This window comes from Bidens hawaiensis, unplaced genomic scaffold (assembly GCF_021521415.1).
Source record: "Bidens hawaiensis isolate Kalapana, Puna unplaced genomic scaffold, B.hawaiensis_p1.1 tig00018754_1, whole genome shotgun sequence".
In the NCBI taxonomy this organism is placed as follows: domain Eukaryota; kingdom Viridiplantae; phylum Streptophyta; class Magnoliopsida; order Asterales; family Asteraceae; genus Bidens; species Bidens hawaiensis.
In genome coordinates, this window is record NW_027492845.1 from 213,144 (window position 1) to 235,511 (window position 22,368).

Here is a 22,368-nt window from a genome sequence, read left to right on the forward strand (position 1 = left end):
ATACGCCGCGTATAAGTTTTATACGCTCGCTTACACTTTATACGGATCTTAAAATATTCTAACATTGACACTTTCAGTCTTTTAACTATACAATAATGACATATTAAGCCCATAAGACCTAGTCAAACACATTAATGCACTAACACCTATCAACTTGTTCCGACCTAAGACAATAAGCACATGAGCTTAGTCTACTTCATTCTCGAGAAACGAAAGAAGATTTCCTTCTCCAAATTTAACTCAGACGTAGTTCCCTTCTTTTTGGGTGTGAAGCAGTGTTAAAACAAAATACCCAACAAGCATTAGCTCTCCCTGTAAAGGAGGTAAACCAGCCACACCTTATAGTATGGCTACCTTGTTACGACTTCCCTCCAGTCACTAGCCCTGCCTTCGACATCCCTTTCCTTGCGGTTAACGTAACGACTTCGGGCATGGCTAGCCCCCTTAGTCTGGCGGGCGCTATGTACAAGGCCCGGGAACGGATTCACCAACGTATGGCTGACCGGGGATTACTAGCGATTTCGGATTCATGTAGGCGAATTGTAGCCTTCAATCCGAACTGTGGACGGGTTTTTGAATTTTGCTCACCCTCGCGGGATCGAGACCCTTTGTCCCGGCCATTATAACACGTGTGTCGCCCATGGCATAAGGGACATGACGACTTGACATCATCCTCACCTTCCTCCGGCTTATCACTATCAGTGTGTTGAGGGTTCCAAACTCAATGATGGAAACTAAACACGAGGGTTATGCTCGTTGCGGGACTTAACCGAACACCGTATGGGACTAGCTGATGACAGCCATGCACCACCTGTGTTCGCGTTCGCGAAGGCAAACCTCTCTTTCTAGAGGATTCGCAGCATGTCAAGCCTTGGTATTGAATTAAATCACACGCTCCACCGCTTGTACGGCCCCATCAATTCCTTTGAGTTTCATTCTTGCGTACGTACTCCCCAGGCATGATACTTAACGCGTTAGCTACAGCACTACACGAGTCGATACGCACAAAGCTAGTATCCATCGTTTATGGCTAGGACTACTAGGGTATTTAATCCCATTCGCTCCACTAGCTTTCTTTTCTCAGTGTTAGTGTCGACCCAGCAGAGTACTTTCGCCGTTGGTGTTCTTTCCGGTCTCTATGCATTTCACCGCTCCACCAGAATTTCCCTCTACCCCGACTGTACTCAAGCTTGGTAGTTTCCACCGCATGTCCATATTTGAGCCCTGGGATTCAAAGGCGGACTTAAAAAGCCACATACAGATGTTTTATGCCCAATTATTCTGGATAACGCTTGCATACTTTCTATTACCATGGATGTTGGCTCAGAGTTAGCGGATGCTTATTCCCCATATGCTATAATTGATTCTTCTCCGGGAAAATAAGTTCACAACTCGTGGGGCTTCTCCTTCCACGCGACATTGCTCCTCAGGCTTTCGCCCAATGCGGAAAATTCTCCACTATTGCCTCGCGTAGGAGTCTATGCCGTGTCTCAGTCCCGGTGTGGCTGATCATCCTCTCGGATCAGCTACTGATCATCGCCTTGGTAAGCTATTACTTCACCATCAAGCTAATCAGACGCGAGCCCCTCCTTGGGTGGATTCCTCCAATTGCTCCTTAGCCTTCGGGGTATTAGCAGCCGTTTCCAGTTGTTGTTCCCCTCCCAAGGGCAGGTTCTTATGCGTTACTCACCCGTCCACCACAGGAAACACCACTTCACATCCGACTTGCATGTTTTAAGCATGTCGCCATTGTTCATCCTGATCCAGGATGGAACTCTCCATGAGATTCCTAGTTGCATTGTTTATAGTTTCCTTGTTCGTAGACAAAGCGGATTCGAAATTGTCTTTCATTCCAAGGCCTAACTTGTATCCACGCGCTTCATATTTTCCCGGAGTTCACTCCCAAAAATATACCCATCCCTGCCCCCTCACGTCAATCTTCTGAGCCTTGTATCCATTCTAATTTAATCACGGCGGGGTAGCAAATCAAAATGAAAAACTCACATTGGGTTTAGGGATTATCAGGCTCGAACTAATGACTTCCACCATGTCAAGGTAACAATCTACCGCTAAGTTATATCCCTTCCCTGCCCCCAACGAGAAATAGAATTGACTAATCTGTTGGGTCGAAGAAAAGACAAGAAATGATATAAGATTTATTGGAATCTTCTTAACCTCTCTGAAAATGGCTAAGTGTGGATACCGAGCATACTTTGTCCTCCCAGCAAGCTTTTACTTCATCTAGCAAGGTATTTTGCCTTACGGTCAAGGTTATCTTCTTGAAGTCTTCTTAAGTGTAAGTTCGAGCATACTTCACTTTATCTAGCAAAGTTGTTCTTCAAGTCAATCAAGGTTTGTTTCCCAGCAAACCCTTGGCCAAAAAAATATGATACAAAGTCTTTTGGAAGATCTAGCAAAGTTTATTCTTATTAAACAGTGATCCCAGCATGCTTGAAGGAATTTGATAAAGAAATATGCTAAGGACTTCTTCTAGCAAAGTTCAACTCAGGGCAAGCTATAGTGTTACCAGCACTAGCTAAAGTGCTGCCAGCACTAGATACAGTGTTACCAGCACACTTCGGTTTGCTCAATAAGTTAAAGTTAACAAAGAGTTGAAGGGATCCCTAAAGAGCAAGTTTGCTCGTAGGACTATATCGAGCAAAGTTTGATAAGGTCAAGATGATTGAAGTCTGCTAGATAGATATTTTCTAAGTAAAGTTTTCCCGGAGAACTGTTTACCAACACACTTCATGGGTACCAGGTCTTCTCGAAATAGACAAAAGCTGCAAAGCTTGCTCGAAGACCTGTTTACACTTAGAATCTTTTGTATTTCGTTTGAATATGTAATGTCTCTATCATTAGGGTTTCTAGAAGGAATGTTAGGTGTTAGGGCATGCCTATAAAAGAAATATTTAGGGCATGGCTATGACACACCCAGACCTTACACCTGATTGTGATTTTAATGGGTGACTTTCCTGTACAGAAATCTGCCATAAAATCCAAACATTCCATTCTAAAACCCTAATTAATTTTCGTTGTATCTGACATAATACCAATGGAAATCTTTTGACTTACAGTGTGTGTTTGTTACCTTTGTGTTTATTAAGAAACATTTAGGGTGTTATTTCTTCCGCCATTCATGCTCTATTGTTGTTACCTAAAGTAGCAAGTCGCTAACCTTCTTTTCAACACTTAACGTTTGGGTTACGACAGTGAGTTAGTGAGTGATTGAGAGATATATATTATACCGACAAGTGGAATCAGAGATTGTTCCTGATATTTGGGTGAAGAACTGATGTTGAATATTGCTGATTTTGAAGATGAAGAGTGACGTCAGCTGAAAACCGTTCCATTGATTTGTGACGTCAGCTGTCCTATTCTTCATTTTTACCAGATCTGCAATATTTATGAGGTTTAAAAGTGTCTTCTTTCTCTTATCTACATTAAATTTTTAATTTTTATTATAGATCTTGCTCTAATCCGTCCAGATATATCAGATATGAAGATTTTATCCACATATCTGATTATTATTCAAAAGAGTGTTTAAGTTTTGTTTTAAGTTTATCAATTTTTCTCCGTTTTTAAAAATGTTTCAAAAATACCAAAAAGATGTTTGGTTTTCAGGATGAGCAAGAGGTGTCTACTAACAAGATACCTAGATAGTACGGACAGGAAAATTATATCAAATGGAAAGTGCTGTTTGAAGCCGCAGTTTGCTACAACGATGTGGAGATGTGGCATTCTATCAAGAAGGGACCCTATGTGCCATATGGAACCAACAACAATCAGACTTTTGAGGCAAGAATGAAGAAGAAGCATGATAGAGCCTTAATCATGCTGAAGTTGTGCTTAACAATTGTAAATGTAATTAAAATGGTTCATATGGATCTCTTTGGTCGTGTGAGCGTTCCTAGTATAGGGAAGAAAGGGTATTGCTTGATGATCATTGATGATTTCTCAAGATACACATGGGTTTATTTCCTAAATACCAAAGACGAGGTTGTTGAACATATCAAAAGTTGTGTAACAAGCTTTGAGAATCAGCTGGATGTAAGGGTAAAGGTAATGAGAAGTGACAATGGAACTGAGTTTAAAAATGGGGTAATGGATTATTTTTATAATTCAAGAGGAATACTACAACAATTTAGTGCCCTAGAACTCCTGAACAAAATGGAGTTGCAGAGAGAAGAAAATAAAACACCCATTGAGACAGCAAGGACCATGGTAGCATATGCTTATCTACCTGTTACTTTTTGGGTAGAAGCCATTAATACAACCTACTATGTTCAGAACAGGATTATTCTCAACAAAAGTCATAACAAAACTACTTACGAGGTTTTGTTCAAAAGAAAGCCCTACATCAAGTTCCTCAAACCTTTTGGTTGCAAGTGCTCACTATTGAATAACAAGGACTATCTCAACAAGTTTCAATCAAAATCCTTGGATTGTTTCTTTCTTGGGTATTCAACACACTCATGAGAATCAGTTTGTTTCTATGTTAAAGGTCATTTGAGTGTGATTGAGTCTTCTAATGTAATTTTCAATGAGAATCAGTTTAATACTGTGGATGGAGCATCATGGCTGTTTGACCTTTAGAAATTGATCAAGTCTTTCAAGATTTACCCTGAAGACTTGGTCCAAAGTTGCTGGTAAAAACTGAAAAGAAAAGTGTCATGTAGAAAATTTTGAAAAGAAAAAAGATTTGAACAAGCTATGGTCCAAGGTTGCTAGTAAAAAGACAGAATATTCATGCATTAAGGATGCCTCAAATGCTGAAACTGAACAAGCTCGAAACCATGATCAAGATCAAGATCAAGAGCATGTTATCCAAGACAATCAAATGGTTCAATATGTTCACGCATTGAATGAGGTAGATCCTAGACACCAACAAGAACAGAGTCAAGAACAAGCAAACAAAGAAGCAAGATTTGAAACTTTGTTTCAAAACTTGAACACTGGAAATAATGTTGCATCTTCTTCACAATAGTTTACTAGAAGAGGTTCCTGAATTTCATGATGCAACAACAGATTTGATCATTGATGAACATGATCTCAATGATACAAATCTTGATTCAAATATGTCTACTAATCTAATTGTGCAAACTTCCTATGTTGAAAGAAATCATCCACCTAAAAACATCATTGGGACAAAAATGAATGAGTTACAAGCATCTGAAACAGCAAACATCTGTTTGTACTCCTGCTTTCTATCCCAAGTTGAACCCAAGAACATTGTTCAAGCTTTAAAAGACAATAGTTGGGTAGAAGTAACGCAAGAGGAGTTGGCTCAATTTAAGGATCTGCAAGTGTGGGAACTTGTAGATAAGCCTAGGAATAAGTTTGCCACTAGAACCAAGTGGGTTTCAGAAACAAAAGGGATGAGAGAGGGATAGTTATAAAGAACAAAGCAAGACTAGTTGCACTAGGATGCTTACAAGAGGAAGATATTGACTTTGAGGAAGTGTTTGCACCAGTGGTAAGGGTATAAGCAATTAGAGTCTTCTTGGCTTATGCTGCTTCTAAGAATATTAAAGTGTTTCAATTGGATGTTAAATATGCTTTCTTAAATGGAAAGATTGAAGTGGAGCTTTATGTGACTCAACCTCCAGGTTTTGAGGACCCTGATTTTTCTAGTATAGTGTATAAGTTAAACAAAGCTCTATATGGATTACATCAAGTTCCAAGAGCTTGGTATTATGAGTTATCAAGACACTTTCTTGCGAATGATTTTCAAAATGGGAGCCATGGTTAAGACCCTCTTGTACAAGAAAAGAGGAAGATATTTACTCCTTCTACAAATGTATGTGGATGAGATCATCTTTGGGTCTACCAATGAACAAATGTGCTTGGAATTTGAAGAAGTAATGAAGTCCAAATAATGCATGAGCTCCATGGGTGAAATGAATTTCTTTCTGGGTTTGCAAGTTCAACAAAAGAAGGATGGCATATTCATTTGTCAATCAAAGTATGTGCTGGACATTCTGAACAAGTTCAAGTGTCAAGACCTCAATACTACTCCAATTCGAATGGACACCAATGAAAAGATGATTGCTGATGAAAATGGGGAGCCTGCAGATGAACATGAGTAGGAAGCAAAAATTGGATCTCTAATGTATCTGACTGCTTCAAGGCCAGACATTATGTTTGCTATCTGTGTTTGAGCGAGATTCCAATCAAGTCCAAAGATGTCTCACCTGACTGCTATCAAGAGGATCTTCGGATATTTGAAAAGGAAACCTAATTTGGGGATATGGTATCCAAATAACCATGCCTTTGATCTGATTGCTTATACTGACAGTTACTATGATAGCTGCAACATGAGTAGGAACTCCACAGCTAGGTGTTGTCAATTTATGGAAGACATGCTTGTGTCATGGCAACGCAAGAAGAAAACTACGGTGTCCATCTCAACTGATGAAGCTGAGTATATTGCTGCATCTGCCTGTTGTGCACAAGTCCTCTAGATTCAAAATCAACTACTAGATTATGGTTTGAATTTCTTGAACACTCCTATCTTTATTGACAATACTGTTGCTTTGTTCATTGTTAGGAATCCAGTCCAACACTCTAAGACCAAGCACATTGAAATTAGATATCTCTTTATTAGAGATTGTAATGAGAAAAGACCGATTGAAATGAAAAGAATTGATACAAGTGACAATTTGGCTGACCTATTCACTAAGTCACTTGATAAAACTAGATTCCACTTTCTATTGAAAGCTTTGGGAATGCTCAACTCTGATGAAATCTGATTGATGATGTGTGTCCTGTATGCTAACTGATTATCTTTAAATGGTCTTGTGAGTGAAAGTTGTGTTTATGTGCTTGTTTATGTGAAAATTATTTGCTGATGTGCTATGAATGACAATCTGTGAACTCTAAGTGTCTATGACGCTTATGTTTGTTTTCAGTGAATGTGTGTGTGTGATATCAGGATGAGTTTGTTCGCAATTGATTTGAAATGATGAATCTTTGTGCTTAACTGATGTTTTGATTATGTGGATAATCTGAAAATGATGATGTGATTAGGATAGGATAGACTTTGCATAATCAGTCTTGGATGTACCTTATGTGGAGTCTGCTTGTTTTGATTGTGTCATTGATGATCTGATTATTCTTGAATATGTTGCAAATTACTTGAGTCAAAACTTAGTCTTTGTGTCTAACTTGTACGCTCGAATGAAAATTTTGCAAAAGAAGTTTATCCAAGAAATTGTTTTTGACAAACATGGGCAAGTTGTAATAGTGCAGAGATATGATATGACTATTTAGTTAAAAGCTTTGTAGAAGCTAATAAAAAAGGTTTTAGGTGAAAAATGATCCAACCTTATCGGAAATGATAGTACATTGATTATTTAATAGGCTAAAAAAGACTATTAGTGCTGTCATTAGTATGTATGGTTCGAAAGGACAATTCAAACGTTGGAAGATATGCTCCACGCTTGTGATAAACTTAGGTGGAAGTTGGGATGACCACTTACCCCTAATGCAATTCTCGTATAACAATAGTTATCACACGAGTATTCAATCCGCACCATTCGAGGCGTTATATGGTCGAAAATGTAGAACGCCCGTGTGCTGGTCTGAAACCGGAGACAATCAATTATCTGGACCCGAAATAGTCCAAGAAACTACCGACAAAGTTCTACAAATCCGAGAACGACTTAAGACGGCACATGACCGCCAAAAGAGTTACGCTGATGTCCGTCGTAAGCCACGGGAATTCAAAGTTGGTGACAAAGTAAAATGGGACTCACCAAGAGGCCCTGAATACACTTGGGAACTCGAATCCGAAATGAAGAAGAAATACCCCCACTTATTTTAAAGAAGCAATCTCGAGGACGAGATTTATTTCAAGGTGGGAAGGATGTAACACCATGAAAATATCGGATCAAAAATACCAAATTTCCTAAGTCAAGGGACCAAAAATATCAAATTCCAAGCATTAGGGTTAAAATGAAAATTCTGGTTTTGCTGACCCATCGCGATATGCGATGGCTCACAAGAGAAACTCATCGCGTATCGCGATGGGTTATTTGACACATAAAGCACATGGCGTGCCACGTGGGACAACGTTCGCCACGTGTCACCATGTGGCAGCACATCCGCCACGTTTCGCCACGTGTCAACACGTGGCACAACGCTCGCCACGTGGCAGGTCTAAAGGGTGATCAGGCAAGCCTACGTCGCGATACGCGACGGGTTTAAAAGAAGGGCCATCGCGTATTGCGATGGGGCCCCTGATTTTCCTATAAATAGCGGGCATAATCCCCTTAATTCTTCGTAACCAAATCAGCTTCTCTCTCTCTCACTAAAACATCTCTCTAGCCTCGTCAATCGTACCTCGAAGTTCGTGCAAAATCCTCGACCCATATTCCTCGTTTTCCGTGCTGACGTTCCTTGATATTCGTGCCACTTACCACCGATATTTCAATCAAGAAGGAGTTTCCATCTCGACGACCTGCCTCATAAAGCGTGCTGGTGTGAGAAGAATTATTGGTGCCTTGTTTTGTGTGCCAAAGCGAAGTGTTGATCAAGAAAGGAATTGAGAAGAGTAAAAGATGTCGAAGTGCTACTCGATCGTCTAGAAGTATTATAAGCCGAAAAAGGTAGGCATAGCCCGAATAAAATAACAATAAAATATTAATAAAGGCTTAAAACCCTAAGTCGAGGAAATACTTTTTACCTAGATAAATAAAATATAACAAAGAAAAGAAAAGAAAAGAAAAGATATATGAATATAATATGAGTATTATATAAATATTTGTTATAGAATATTATTTGAGATATTATGCGTAATTCTTAAATAAAAAAGAAAATAAAAGAATACGTTTCTTAGATAAGAAGAAACATTGGGTTTAAAGAAAATAAGATTAACTAAAGGTTATCTTATAAAAACAGAAAGAAAATACTTTTTAACTAAAGGTTTTAAAATAAAGAATATATAACCGAGGTAACGATTATTGATATAATGCTAAATGTTTATGTTTTCCTTGTATATTGTAATTAATATTTTAATAGTTTATGTTCGTTTTTAGTCGAGATTTGTGTACTACTAACACTTTTATGTTTTGTAGGCAATGGAAGTTGATCGTGATCAAAAAGGGCGAAAAACGAGCTAAAAAGAGCCAAAACGGAGATCCGGAACGCGTCCGGAAGGAACTAGAACAAAGAACCGGTCAAACCGAGCCGGTCTGACCGGCCCTCCTATGTTGACAAGCCAAGCCGCGCGACCAGGCTCCGTATTCCCATCGCGCGGCGACAAGGCAAAGCTGATGGAATTTTTAAATTCGTTTTTGTTACTTGTTGGGCCTTGTTTTGGGTATTTAAACATGTTTAACTTAAACCTGAACATACCATGCTGCCACCAGACGAATTTGGAGTTTCTTGGAGCATATTTTCGAGTCTTATGGTGATTTTAATGGCGAGAACATCAGGTGAAGAGCTTTACGTTCAAGATCGAAGAATACGGGTTTTATCGCCTTTAATCCTTCGCTTCTTTATTATTTCACCATGTTTTCAGTTTTATTTGTTTTGTTTGATTTAGACTATATGATGCTAGGCTAAAACCCCATAAACTACCTAGGTCGAGAGGAACCTTAGTTCGGTTTGATTTTGTTTGGGATTTTGTTCGTTATGGATTTTATGTTCTAAGTAAAGTGTTGAGTTTGATTTTGTTGATGCGTATGATTGCTTGGCTTTTTTTACTTGGACTTATTGTTTCACATCACCCTTGTTGATTGTTTCATAGGATAGGGTTTTTTTGGGTCATTTACTGTGTGTTCTTGACTATTTGTGATTGAATTCGAATAAGATCATAGAAACAATAAAATCAATTAAATAGATAAAAGTGAGCTGCTAGCCTAAAAAGATGTAATGTGATAGGCTATTGATAGATATTTGTTGGTCAGGATTGCTAGATTTAGTTCTTCGTAAGGAATCCGTCTAGGTTTGATTGTCAACTTAGTCTATTAAGTCAATTGAGTTTTCTTAACTATCTTTGATTTTGGCGCTGTAAGGTAGGATTTTGTCATAAAGATACTTAGACATAAATTATTAAATAACCGGGGGAGACAAATTGGACGTGAATGAGGATGTTGCGTTTTTCGAGGCCCTACTTGTAGAGGACAGTGTAGATGAGGATGTGGTGTTACAGGAAGAACACCATTGCCAGCCCGTGGACTTTGTTTTGAATGCTGATCAGGAATCAAAACCACAGGACAGGGTCGAGGATGATAGGTTACCTAAAAACCAAAGTTGCGTATACTTTAAAAGATGGTCTATGGGAGTGAAAAAGCCATTAAATGTCAAACATAACGGTTCTTGTCGATACTTACAATGAATTCGGCTCTTGCCAGGTAAGTTTAAATATAGGTGGTCTGACCCGTTACTGATTTTTAATTCTAATTTAGTATTTTGCGGTTCCATCATTGATATATTACTGTTTGATAAGTACCGGGTGGAACTGAACGGGTTGGACAGGGTCCAGATGAAGGAGAAACCACCTGATTAAGTTCAAGTTTGGGGAGGTTTCGCAGAGTTTGTATAATTCATCGAGTCACTAACGTAGTTTTTATTGTTCATCTTTGTTTTTGTGTTTTTAAGTTTTGCTAGTTTGAAGAAAGATTGAGCTAGAGACGATCCCCAGATTGAGTATAATGAAAGACACAAGTGTGGGGATGATGGAGCAGTGGAGCCATATACTTCATGCTTATTTATGTGCTCCTGATTATTATATTTTATACATTTATTAGTGAAACATTTTAATTGCATAATATCTATCAGTTTGATAAGATATATTTTTAGATATGTTTGTTTTGTTTGACCGCTTACGTTCGTGTGTGAGAGAAGGAGTTACTATTTTGCTAAGCACGTTCAGAGTTGGAGGGCATTCATGGAAAGAAGACTCTAGCATCATGTTTCATGCGCATATTATCAGTTAAGTCTTTTCCATTATCTAGCTTGTTGATTTTTTATTTTGCTTTTGTTTTTAATTTTTAGGTTTTTATAGTTTTATGTAGTGTGACTTTATTTTAATTTTATTTTTATTTTGAGTCGTCCTTATCCTTGCATTGAGGGCAATGCAAAATTTAAGTGTGGGGATAGGATATTTGAATTGTAGTTTAAATTGAGTTTATGTTTAAAAAAAATTAAAAAAAAAGTGTTTAAAAAATGTCCCTTGAATATAGTTTTTTGCGTTAAAGTGGGAGATGATGACATTTATCGGAAATCGGATTTTCAAACTACTATTAATATGAGATAAATAAAAGAAAACGCACTTAACTTGGGATGTGTCGGTAGGCTCAGCCTTGAGAATGAAAGGGCAATTTGATTAAATGGGTCGGAAATCTCTTGTGGGTAAAGCGTTTTGTCCGTGTAAGATAAGTAATGAAAGGTCGGGCCATACTCAAGCCTCAATTCTTGGTATGAAAAGTGAAAATATTATAAAGTTTAAAATTTTGAATACGTTATCATATGATGCTTGGGTAGGTTTAACGTTAGAGTATGCCGTGTAGCCTGTGACATAAATCTTAAACTGTTAGTTTTAGTGTTTTACACATCATTGGCGTATGGCTTTATAACCTTAAATCTTGTATTGATGGGATGCCTCGGGATCGGAGACCATGGGTCTGTATGCAGTCTATTCATCTGGATATTAACAATTCTAAATGGAGTTGTGAATATTTAAAATAAAGCTAAAAAAGAGCAAACCCGCAGTTTTATGTCACATAAGTCTTTAAACATGATCACAAAAAGTACAAAAGTACAAATGCATTATAGACTTGATTATCCACGTTGTTAGCCATGTGGGGTCCCCTTGCTCGCGTCTCATTACCATTAAGAAACGGACCACAAGGGACACGCTACATGTAAGCCCTATAGATGAAATTTTGCATACTCACCTATGGTAATGGTTCGGTGTACTGCTTGCATACTCACCTATCTTATAAATAAATGATAAACAATAATAATGATTTTATAATAATGATAAAAATAGAGATCAATCGTTCAATCAATAACAATTTAATCACAAGCATAACTCAAATCACATTGAAATCCTAAAATCATTATATGTATTATGTCATTTATAATTAACTCGTAATATTATCATTATTAACTAGGAATCCTTCTTGATGAATCCCAAAGGGTTTAATAGTTACTTTCTTGCATCATCCTTTGACTTTTGTTCATCTAATCAGGTGAGTAATCACTCCCCTATTTTACTTGTTTTCAAACGTTTTGGGGACTTATGCGTACCAAGTATCAATATACATATTATATTATATTCTCAAATGCAAATTGTTAATATTCGTGTTGTGTATCAATTGAATTACTATTCGTTATTTGTTAACATGTTTATTTTTTTTATTTTATCGCATTCGGAGAGGTTCATCATCATAATCACATCATGTCGTAGTGGCCGACGTCCGATCGCATGATAATGGTTTCACCGACAACTCAATTATTCTATCAGGGTAACCAACACCCGATTCGCATGGTGACGGTTTAGACCACGCATCATTATTGGTTTGCAATATTTACATGCTATGGTTTGATTGTTTATACTCATGAATAATAGTTTTGCGGTTTTCTTATATATATTATTGTTAGTGTCAAAATTGATGATGTTCTCACTCAACCTCGTGTTGACAAACCTATTATATTTTGTATGCATTTACAGGTTATCAGGATTAAAACTTATTCAAGAATTATTTGATCTTGTTTTTTTGTAAATTCTTTATACTTGATGTACTTAAATGTTATTTTTTTATAAAATAAATTAATTTGATATTTTCACCTCTTAAATTGTATGATAGTACCTTTTGAGCTGTGAACAATCAGTTCGCGTCACGACATTTTCCCCTTAGGTTGGTGTGTGACACAAGGCATATTCGAAATTGTTCTAAATGTAAGATACACAAAACCGGGTTACCAAAAGAAGCGAAATTGTCCAAAGGAAAATAAAGAAACTTTAAGTGTGCAGATGTGTCGGTCGCGTAGTGAAGTCAGCGAGAGCTAGTCCCTCACGCGACTCGGTGCGGGAAGAACTTTCGAAACCTTGGTAATTGGCACCCTGGACATGTTTAAATGTTATTTTTAACACCAAAATGCGTGAAATGGAATTTATAACTTGGTTAAAAACATAAATCAATAATTCTTAACATAAACCCATATAAAAATACAAGAAAAATGAAACTCAAATCTTTAAACGGGTCGGGATTTCATATTTGAAAATTAGCGAATTTTACAGTTAATGTTGATTTGTGTTTGGATTATGCTTTTGTTTATGATTAATTATTAAGTAAGAGGTTTAATGTTTGTCATTCGATGCATATGTGTGATTAAGTTTGTTTGATGAGTTTTATATTTTCACAGATTATTTGATGAGTGTCTTTCATATAATAAGATTTTGTTGTATCATTTACTATGTGTTCTTGACTAGTTTGTGGTTAATATTATTTAAAACCATATAAACAATAATAGTTAATCTAGTAGATCTAAGTGTGTTGCTAATCTAAATATATGTAAGGTGATAAATTATGTGATAGGTATTGGTTAATAATCTGCCAGATTTATTTCTCTGTAAGGAGTCCGTCTAGATTTGGTTTATTTGCTTTGTTTATCTAGTCGAGTGAATTCATTAAACTCCCTTTGATTTATGCGCTGTAAGGTAGGATTTCGTATAGAGGTACTTGTCGTAAGCGAGTCTAATTAAATCCGTAATTTTAATAACTTATTGGGGTTCCATTTGTGTCACCTTGAGAAGGGTCTGGGTCATGTTCGGTTTCTCATTAAGTAAATACTTTATTATCCCGATTCCATAATAATATAGCATTTTCCGACTAATTGATAACTGATACATTAGGGATTCTAACCTAGGTGGTTACTCATCATTATCTTAATTAAATCTGAACCTGAGTTAAATCGTGTTAGTTTTATTAACTAGTTTAAATTTAGTTTTTAATAAAACCCCTCTTAAAAATAACATAAATTAAATAGTCGTGTCAGTTAATTTAGTCTAATTAGCTAGTTTACATAATTTAAACAGTCGTGTGGGTTCGATATTCAGACTTACTTAGTTGTACTAGAGTCAACCGATACACTTGCCGGTTAGTAGTTTAGTGAGTTTTAAGAGTCTCGAATTATTACTTAGTGTCTATATTAGCGTATTTTTAGTTAATAAATTTTTTATATATCATATTTTGTTAGAATTCACTAATCAATTAAAAAAATATAATTACAAATTATAAAATTTTTGGGTGCATATTTTCGTTATTATGAGGAAATTGTGTGAGAATACACCACATATTCGTATGAATATTTCATTTGAAAAATATAATTTGAACTTATAAAACCATTTAATTTGATAAAATATGAGGTTTTTTTTAGAAAATTTAACCATTCAATTTCTATAACATAAGTGTGTTTCTTTAAGTATTTCGTGCATCACACGAGTCCCAAAGCTAGTAAATAATAATAATAATAATAATAATAATTTAATAATAATAATAATAACTTTTTGCATATAACACTTATATGTATGTATAATTAAATGTGTAGTAAAGTAGGGAAAAAAATTTTTAGAGAAAATAACTAAAAAGAGAATGACTTGATCTCAATATATAAAATATATGCAGCTTATGTATCAATCCCATGTTAATAGAGATTTAATAGTTAGTTGAATTAAACTCATAAAAGTGATAATCTAATAATATGTTTGCTTTACATATGCGATAATCTAACAGAAGTTTTGTTTCATTTATTCCCAAAAACCAACATTAAGCGAACTTGAACCAGCACCGTCTTAAGAGATGAGCGCCACACCACCAGGCCACAATCCCTTTACGTTGTAGAAGTGATTTAATATGTAAGTTTATAGAGAAAATGCAGTAAGCAGAACTAGTAAGGTAGTAATTCAGTGCAACATAGCAGATTGGTATTGGTTCAGAGCAACTCTAAAGACGACAAAACAATGTGGTTTTAAGTACTGGTTTGTGCATACAAGACCCATATATGGTCAATTTGACTAAACCAAAAGTCTTCAAATAGCTCGAATTGAACCTAACCTCTACACCGACTCCCACTAAATACATAATTCAACAAAAAAAACTATCTTAAGATTATAGAAGTTATATGTAATATGTATAATGTATCTACAATGCATTTATGTTTAATCAAGTGAGCAAACCTTGATTCATGGTGTGATTATTGGCATGACGATCACATAATCACATTCCAATGTTTTCACTACGAATGCAACCATTGAGAATGATTACCAATAGATAAAAATTCGAAACCTTTCGCCAGTTGTTCTTTTGGGAGTTTTGGCAGCATGTTATATGCTCCATGAAGCTTGAACAAGAAGACCTACATAATAAATTTTGTTATGATGAAAAACTGCATTGATAATCAAGGAAGATGTCTCAATACAAAATACCATAGGGGTCAAGCCAAGAATTATGGTTGTACATATGGAAACCAAATAAAAGCATATAAAAAAGATTTGGCTATATATGGAGCAAATAAAATAAGCAGAGAATAATATCAAAAATATTCTCCTATAAGAAGCAATGTGAGCTGGAGCATATACGATATCTTTTATCCCCTCAAATTGGAGCGTGGAGATTCTTCATGCCAAACTTGTCGAGTAGTGTGCGGAAGTCTCGTGTGCCCAATGGTTTTGTTAAAATATCAGCTAATTGCATCTTCGAAGATACTCGTACAAGGGTAATTTCATTTGACTCGACCCGCTCTCTAACGAAACAACAATCCATTTCGAAAAAATTTCGTTCGCTCGTGGAAAACTGGATTAGTTGCGATGTGGCGAGCGGCCTGATTATCACAATATAGTTCGGTAGGTCCAGTAGGTGGCGTTTCTAGCGATCAAGTTCCATTTTCTTTAAGTGCTTGGATTTCTTTTTTTCATTACTTCCCTCCACATTGGATTTTTAACAGCTTGATTATAATGTTTTGGCTCATTATTGCTAGTAATGGCTGATAAGAAGGCTTTGTGTTTATTAGTAAATTTATCATAAGAAAGATAATGGGCTAAAGGGTGTACCGTCGAGGGCTGCTAATTGGAGGTTGATTGCTTTTGGTCTATAGATGGGGGTAACCGTACTTCATAGTCATGGAGATGCTTTGGTCGAGATCGGCTTCTTTTTTCTTTTTGAAGTCGTGCATCGAAAACTTGCTCAGAACTAGTAATCTGATCTGATCTGATCTGATCCACTTGAATAGTAGGCCCAATTGTTTCTGACTGAGTTTGGTCTACTTGAGTAATATCTGGACTTTTAGAGATTGGGCTATGTATGTGAGCAGGGGTTTCTTAGGACACTACATATGTTTGGTCAGTTTGCTCATAACCTTCTTGGCTTTCTACGGATTCTTGTGGAATTGTATCCCACCCACTGTTTATTTCTATTTCAGTTCTTCATGATTGGCAGTTGGGACAGTTTCTTATGTGTAGATTTCATGGTCCATATCCCACCATTTTGGTTGGACAAAAATCTCTTCCTCCTCCACAGTTTCATTTTTAAAAGGGAAAATATCTTCAATAAATTTGACATCCCGAGATATTGTAGTTTTGTTGTGTTTTGTATCAAAAAATTTGTAACCTTTTGTGCCACATGGGTAGCCCACGAAAATTCCCGGTTTACCTCCTTCCTCAAATTTATCGCCCCTCGTTTCCGTGCTTTTAAAATATGCGAGACAACCAAAAACTCTCATGTGCTCATATTCAGGTTTTTGGTTATATAAAAGTTCATATGGGGTCTTGTTTTCAATCACTTCCGATGGTAAATGGTTTATGATGTACGTGGTGGTTAGGATACATTAGCCCCAAAACTTTATCGGCAAGTTCGACTCGAATCTTAAAGCTCGTGCAATTTCCAAAAGGTGTCGATGTTTTCGTTCCACCACACCGTTTTGTTGGGGTGTATGTGGGCATGTTGTCTCCAAGACTATTCCTTCTTTGGCATAGAAATCAAGCATGAAATTAGACGTGAACTCCCCCGGTTGTCACATTCGATTCTCTTTATGTTTTTCTCAAATTGAACTTGTACCATTTTATGAAAACTAACAAGGCACGTACTAGCCTCATGCTTGTGTTTTAGAAGAAAAACTCATACGGCTCTACTAAAATCGTCTACTATTGTTAGAAAATAGCTTGCTCCTGTACATGAAGGTGTGTGATACTCCCCCCACACATCACAATGTAATAAGTCAAAACAAGTATTTGTTTTAGTGGTGCTAATAGGAAATGGCAATCTGGTGAACTCGGCCTTAACACAAGAATCACAAGAATCTTTTTGGTTTAAATGAGTGTTTTTAAGACAATCAACATAAGCAAGTTTAGAATTTGAAGCATGTGACACTCGTCAATTTCAGGTTAACTACGTTAACCCGAACTCCATTAATTCAAACTCAAGATCACACGAACTATGTCATTCCAGTTAACGCATTCCTCATTGCATTTAATTAGAGTTTAAATGATACGTGACAATCATTACACAAGTAGTCTTTCGGAGTTTCATCGAATCACACACGAGTCGACTCAAGCCGTTGGTGAACAAACAATAAATATTATAAACAACTACATGGTATAAATATGTGTTATATTTATATGTAATTTGGTGCTTGCATGAATAACATCATATAATGGATGAAAAAGAGTAGTTTATGCTAGAATTAAACTAAATAGAAGTTGAGGGTGCAAGTTGTAACATGTGATATATTTGATTATTATATAACAAACTAGGTTAGGTACCCGTGTAAGACACGGGTTGAACAACTTAAAAGAATGATAAATAAAGTTGAATATTATACATTAAATAAGTACGGAATTAAATTGCAATTATAATTCACAAACTTTAAAATAAATCAAAATCCCTAAATAATCTTTTGATACAATGTTAGATGATACACTAAAAAAGTAGAATAGTATTACGAGAACATATCTTGTACAATCAGAACAAAAATGAACCCGTCATAAGTGGAAGAAAGTTTCCGGTTAGTCAAAGAATGTGTAGTAAAGAGAATCAATATGGTGTTGATCAACAATATATGGATAAAAAAAAAGAGATTACAATTACAGAGAAAAAAAAAAGGCGAGCCGGGTTTAGTTAAAGATCCATGTGTTTTTAACAATGAACCATAGTAAGTTTTAAAGGCTAAAATGATTCATATATATATAAATATTGTATGTATATAAAAAATGATATAATTCATATTGGAGATGTTAAATAAAGGAAAAAATGTTCAATTTATAAAAACGTTTAATAAACATACCTAACTATTTTTTAAATAAAATACGTATTGTAAAAATTATAGAAATCAAAATGAATTAAAAGATATATATTTTTAATGTATAATTAATATGAGAGAGAAGCGGGAAAAAAGAGTAGGAAATGCACAAGAGAATGACACGTGGCAATATAAAACTTTATTTATTATATAGTATAGATTAATAACAAACCCTAACCCTCTCCCCCTCTCCCTCTCCTTCTCCCTCTCCCTCTTGCGACGTCAGTCCCCCCTCCCCTTCCCTTGTTCGGCCGAAACTTAACACACACACACACACACAATAATTCTTGCAAGCTCGTTGAAGGTTCAAGGTATTAATTAGGTGACTAAACACTCTCTCTAGCCTATTACATTGATTTAATTGCATGATTAAGCATGATAATCATAAACCCTAAATTTTAAAGATTAATTATTGATGAGTTAGGTTTGCATGCATGGTTAATTGTTCATAGATTGATAGTTTGTTGAAGTTTGGTAAAAAAAACTGATGTTGGACAGAATCATAATTGCATTTTAAAACGACTGTAACTTGATGTTAATGATATGTTTTGAAGTAATTATTCTATGATGTAGTAGGTTGAGTCTAGTTTCTAAAGATTCTGAGTTTGTAATTTTTGAACGTGTGGAAGTTAGTTTTTATTAATTTACAAATCTGTTGCGCAAGTCTGATTCGGGAAGCCTTCTTATAGGCTGTTTTGTAAATAGTGTATCGCACAAACGACAAGACCAGTTGAGTTGATTCCACTTCTGTAAGTTAATAATTTGAGTGTAAAATCTAACCCAATTGTTCTTGCATTAATTGGATTAACCATTTAAAGGCAATATTAAAGAAAGTTTAGTTGCGCATGATAATGATTGTTGTGTGCTTACTGTGTTGTTTTGATTTTTGTGATAAAACCATATGTAAAAATAATATAATAAAAATATTTTTAGAAACCTAACTCACGTGTGCTTCTGTGATGAATTTTGGTGATTTTATCTACATGTTATGTTTAGTGAAATAGAGTAATCTTGACGTGTTAAAATCTGTCTCGGTAACTTAGCTGCTGAATTCTTTAATTTAACATGAAAAGTGACTATTTGACCGATGTTTGCAATGTGTTTGACATATTTGACCTTATGGTAGATATTTTATTGATGATATACCGTAATATTTTATCCGCTTTCTTCATGTGGCCCATCCACAGATGCTGTTTTTAGATATTGGTGAATTGAAATGTTATTATAACCTAGGTGAAATATGGGTGAATAAAGGAAATAAATTCTAGAACATACTTCTTTATACATGTAAGAACACTAGAGCAGTCTAAATCCAAACTTGTTGGTATATTATTTTTATAAGAAAATGACATATACTAGAGTATCACATAACCTTTTTTTATATTGTCTTTGTAAAGATTTTATGATATTTTGTCTGTATGTTTTTTTACCACAATATAATTCAATTGTACATTATACTCAAATGGTATATAAAGACTTTGTTGCTCAACATAAATAAGTACTACAACTGCTTTGTTGTGAGGAAACGCTCTTAGGAAACAATGTGTTTATAACTACACATGATGGAATTGTTCTTTTGTCTCATCATCAACATCGGCCCCCTTTTTTAGGTGATAAAAATTTAGGCAAGTTCGTGAACCGAGGCGAACCGAACGCAGACTTGCTCATACTTGATTTGGTTTGAAAGCGAGCTGAATAGAGCGGATTGAATTTTAAGAAACGAGCCCGATATTTTTATGAACTTGGTTTGGTTTGGCTTGGCTTGGTTTCGTACAAAGTTTTAATTATAAATTTCTAAAAGTAAACGTATCATTAATTAAAGACTTTCAACTTTAAAATGTCTAGACTTCCAACCCTAAAATGTCTAAAACAAGAAAACATATATAAAACAAGCAGCTAGAATTTAAAACTGAACTATAAAGTCAACAAGAAAACATATATAAAACAAGCAGCTAGAATTTAAAACTGAACTATAAAGTTAACACAAAAGAGTAACATTTCAAAAACTTAAAAAAATACTTTATTTTTATATATATACCTAAAAAATATTTATAAAAATAATTCAAGCATAAACGAAACGAACCGAACCGACCGAGGCTTTGCTCGTGCTTGATTTGTTTTCAAACCGGACCGAGCCGAACGGCTCATTTCCAAATCAAGCTGAAATCTAACGAGCATTTTTCGAACGGACGGCGAACGAGCGGCGAGTAGCTTGAACAACCTAGATAAAATAAATTGCTGATTTTTTTTGGATTAAAACAAGATTGAACAAGTAGTTTATGACATGCGTGTTGTGAGAAAAAAAGTCTTGTATATATTCGTCTGTGTGCTTTTGATGTTTCATGATCTATGTTATGTTTAGTTGTTGAAGATTTCATGTAGATTAATCCCCATCTAATGAATCTATGATAATTTTTTCGTGAGATAAGAGTATACATGCTGGAAGTGCGGGGATTATTTACCCTCTTTTGTTATCTTCACTTTATAATATACCTTTATTAAATTATATATTCAACCAATTTGGTCATTTTCTTTTTAAGCTCATATATTCTTTTTTTTATATTTTACTCATTTTACCCGTTATATAAAAATTAACCCGAATCGGCCGATTCATAAATGTAAATTTGTAACCAAATTCATGCATTGATTTTTGCAACTAAAATTACATATATATTTACCCACTATTTAATTTTACATGGTCGTGTAAAATTAAATTTTTGGTCATTCAGAGATATTGGGTTTCTTTTTATATACGTAATTCGTGTACGTATATAATGAAACCGTCAACTTTATACCGACTAAATCATATGTAGTTGACGTAGGAGCCCAATAACAAATGAAATTAATGTACCAGACATTCACTCATACGCGTCATACAATCCACTACGTCTGTTTTTGAATGGGCATAATATTATGTTTTAAAACCATGAATAGGTTGATGTGTAATACATAACAAAAATGAATTTAACACCAGTTGGTATTCAAACAAAATGCTCAAGTTTTCTATATAATTGCCACCAAAAGTTGATATATAATAAATGCTAGTAATCACTGCTTCTTATGAATCTAACATTACCCGTCGTAACGCGCGGGCTCACCTGCTAGTATAATTAATAGACGTTCAAACAGATTTCTAAAATTCAGTGCATCAGGTGTAGATAAAAGATAAAAGAAACAAACCATATTCTTTATGATATACAATGAAATGATAATGTGATATTAAAAGATTCATCATCTTCCTACCAGCAATATATATGTTCCGCAGCCGACATCAAAATTGGATTTATTGTACCAACAATCTACCAAACAAACAGCATCAAAAATATACAAAAACTGAAATTTATAAAGCAATTGTAAACTTACTGTCACATAAACGAAACCTAAAGCTACAGAGTCTGATGACCTTTACATGTAAGTTCTACAAACCTATTTGACTATACTAATAACATACTCGAGAAAAAAAAAACCTACAAACTAAGATTTATTAAGTAGTTGAAAACTTATTGTCACCTAAACAAAACAAATGCCTACAACATATAATGACTTCTACATCTAAGCATTTTCCAAAAGAAGTCAATAATTTCTAAAAGTCAGTCCTGAACTTTGTCATCAACGTCAGTGAAGTTCCGCACATATTTAACTTCATAGCCCCACTGTTTCGAATCCCTTGAAAATGCATATCATTAGCTAAAAGAGTATACAACCTATATTGCATTAATGCATGAATATAAGATATAAAAACATCAAACACTTTTGTAAGATTGAAACAAAAACAAGAGCAAAATTCGATCATATATAAGCCGAAGAAGCTCCGATTTCAATTAACATTTCAAAAAATTTCACTCAATTGCATAGCACATACTAAAACTTGCAATTACATTATCATACGCTTCTTATGCATATGAAATATGTTGTATTACATTTATGCATTGCTACTATGGGCTTTTTATGATCATATATTGTAGGCCGGATTTGGAATGAGTTTACTTGGCGTTGGTGTAACAATAGGTATAGAGACACGTTACTATGGGTTATGAGTAATATAATTGTTTGGATTGCAGC

At 35.2% G+C, this 22,368-nt stretch overlaps 1 non-coding gene across 1 annotated transcript; it reads right to left on the reverse strand.

Moving 5' to 3' along the window:
- Nucleotides 1–321: 321 nt before the first annotated feature.
- Nucleotides 322–1,774, reverse strand: LOC143556926 (18S ribosomal RNA). Its single transcript, XR_013139467.1, has one exon. It is a non-coding gene; the product is annotated as an 18S ribosomal RNA (ribosomal RNA).
- Between the last annotated feature and the right edge of the window lie 20,594 nt (nucleotides 1,775–22,368).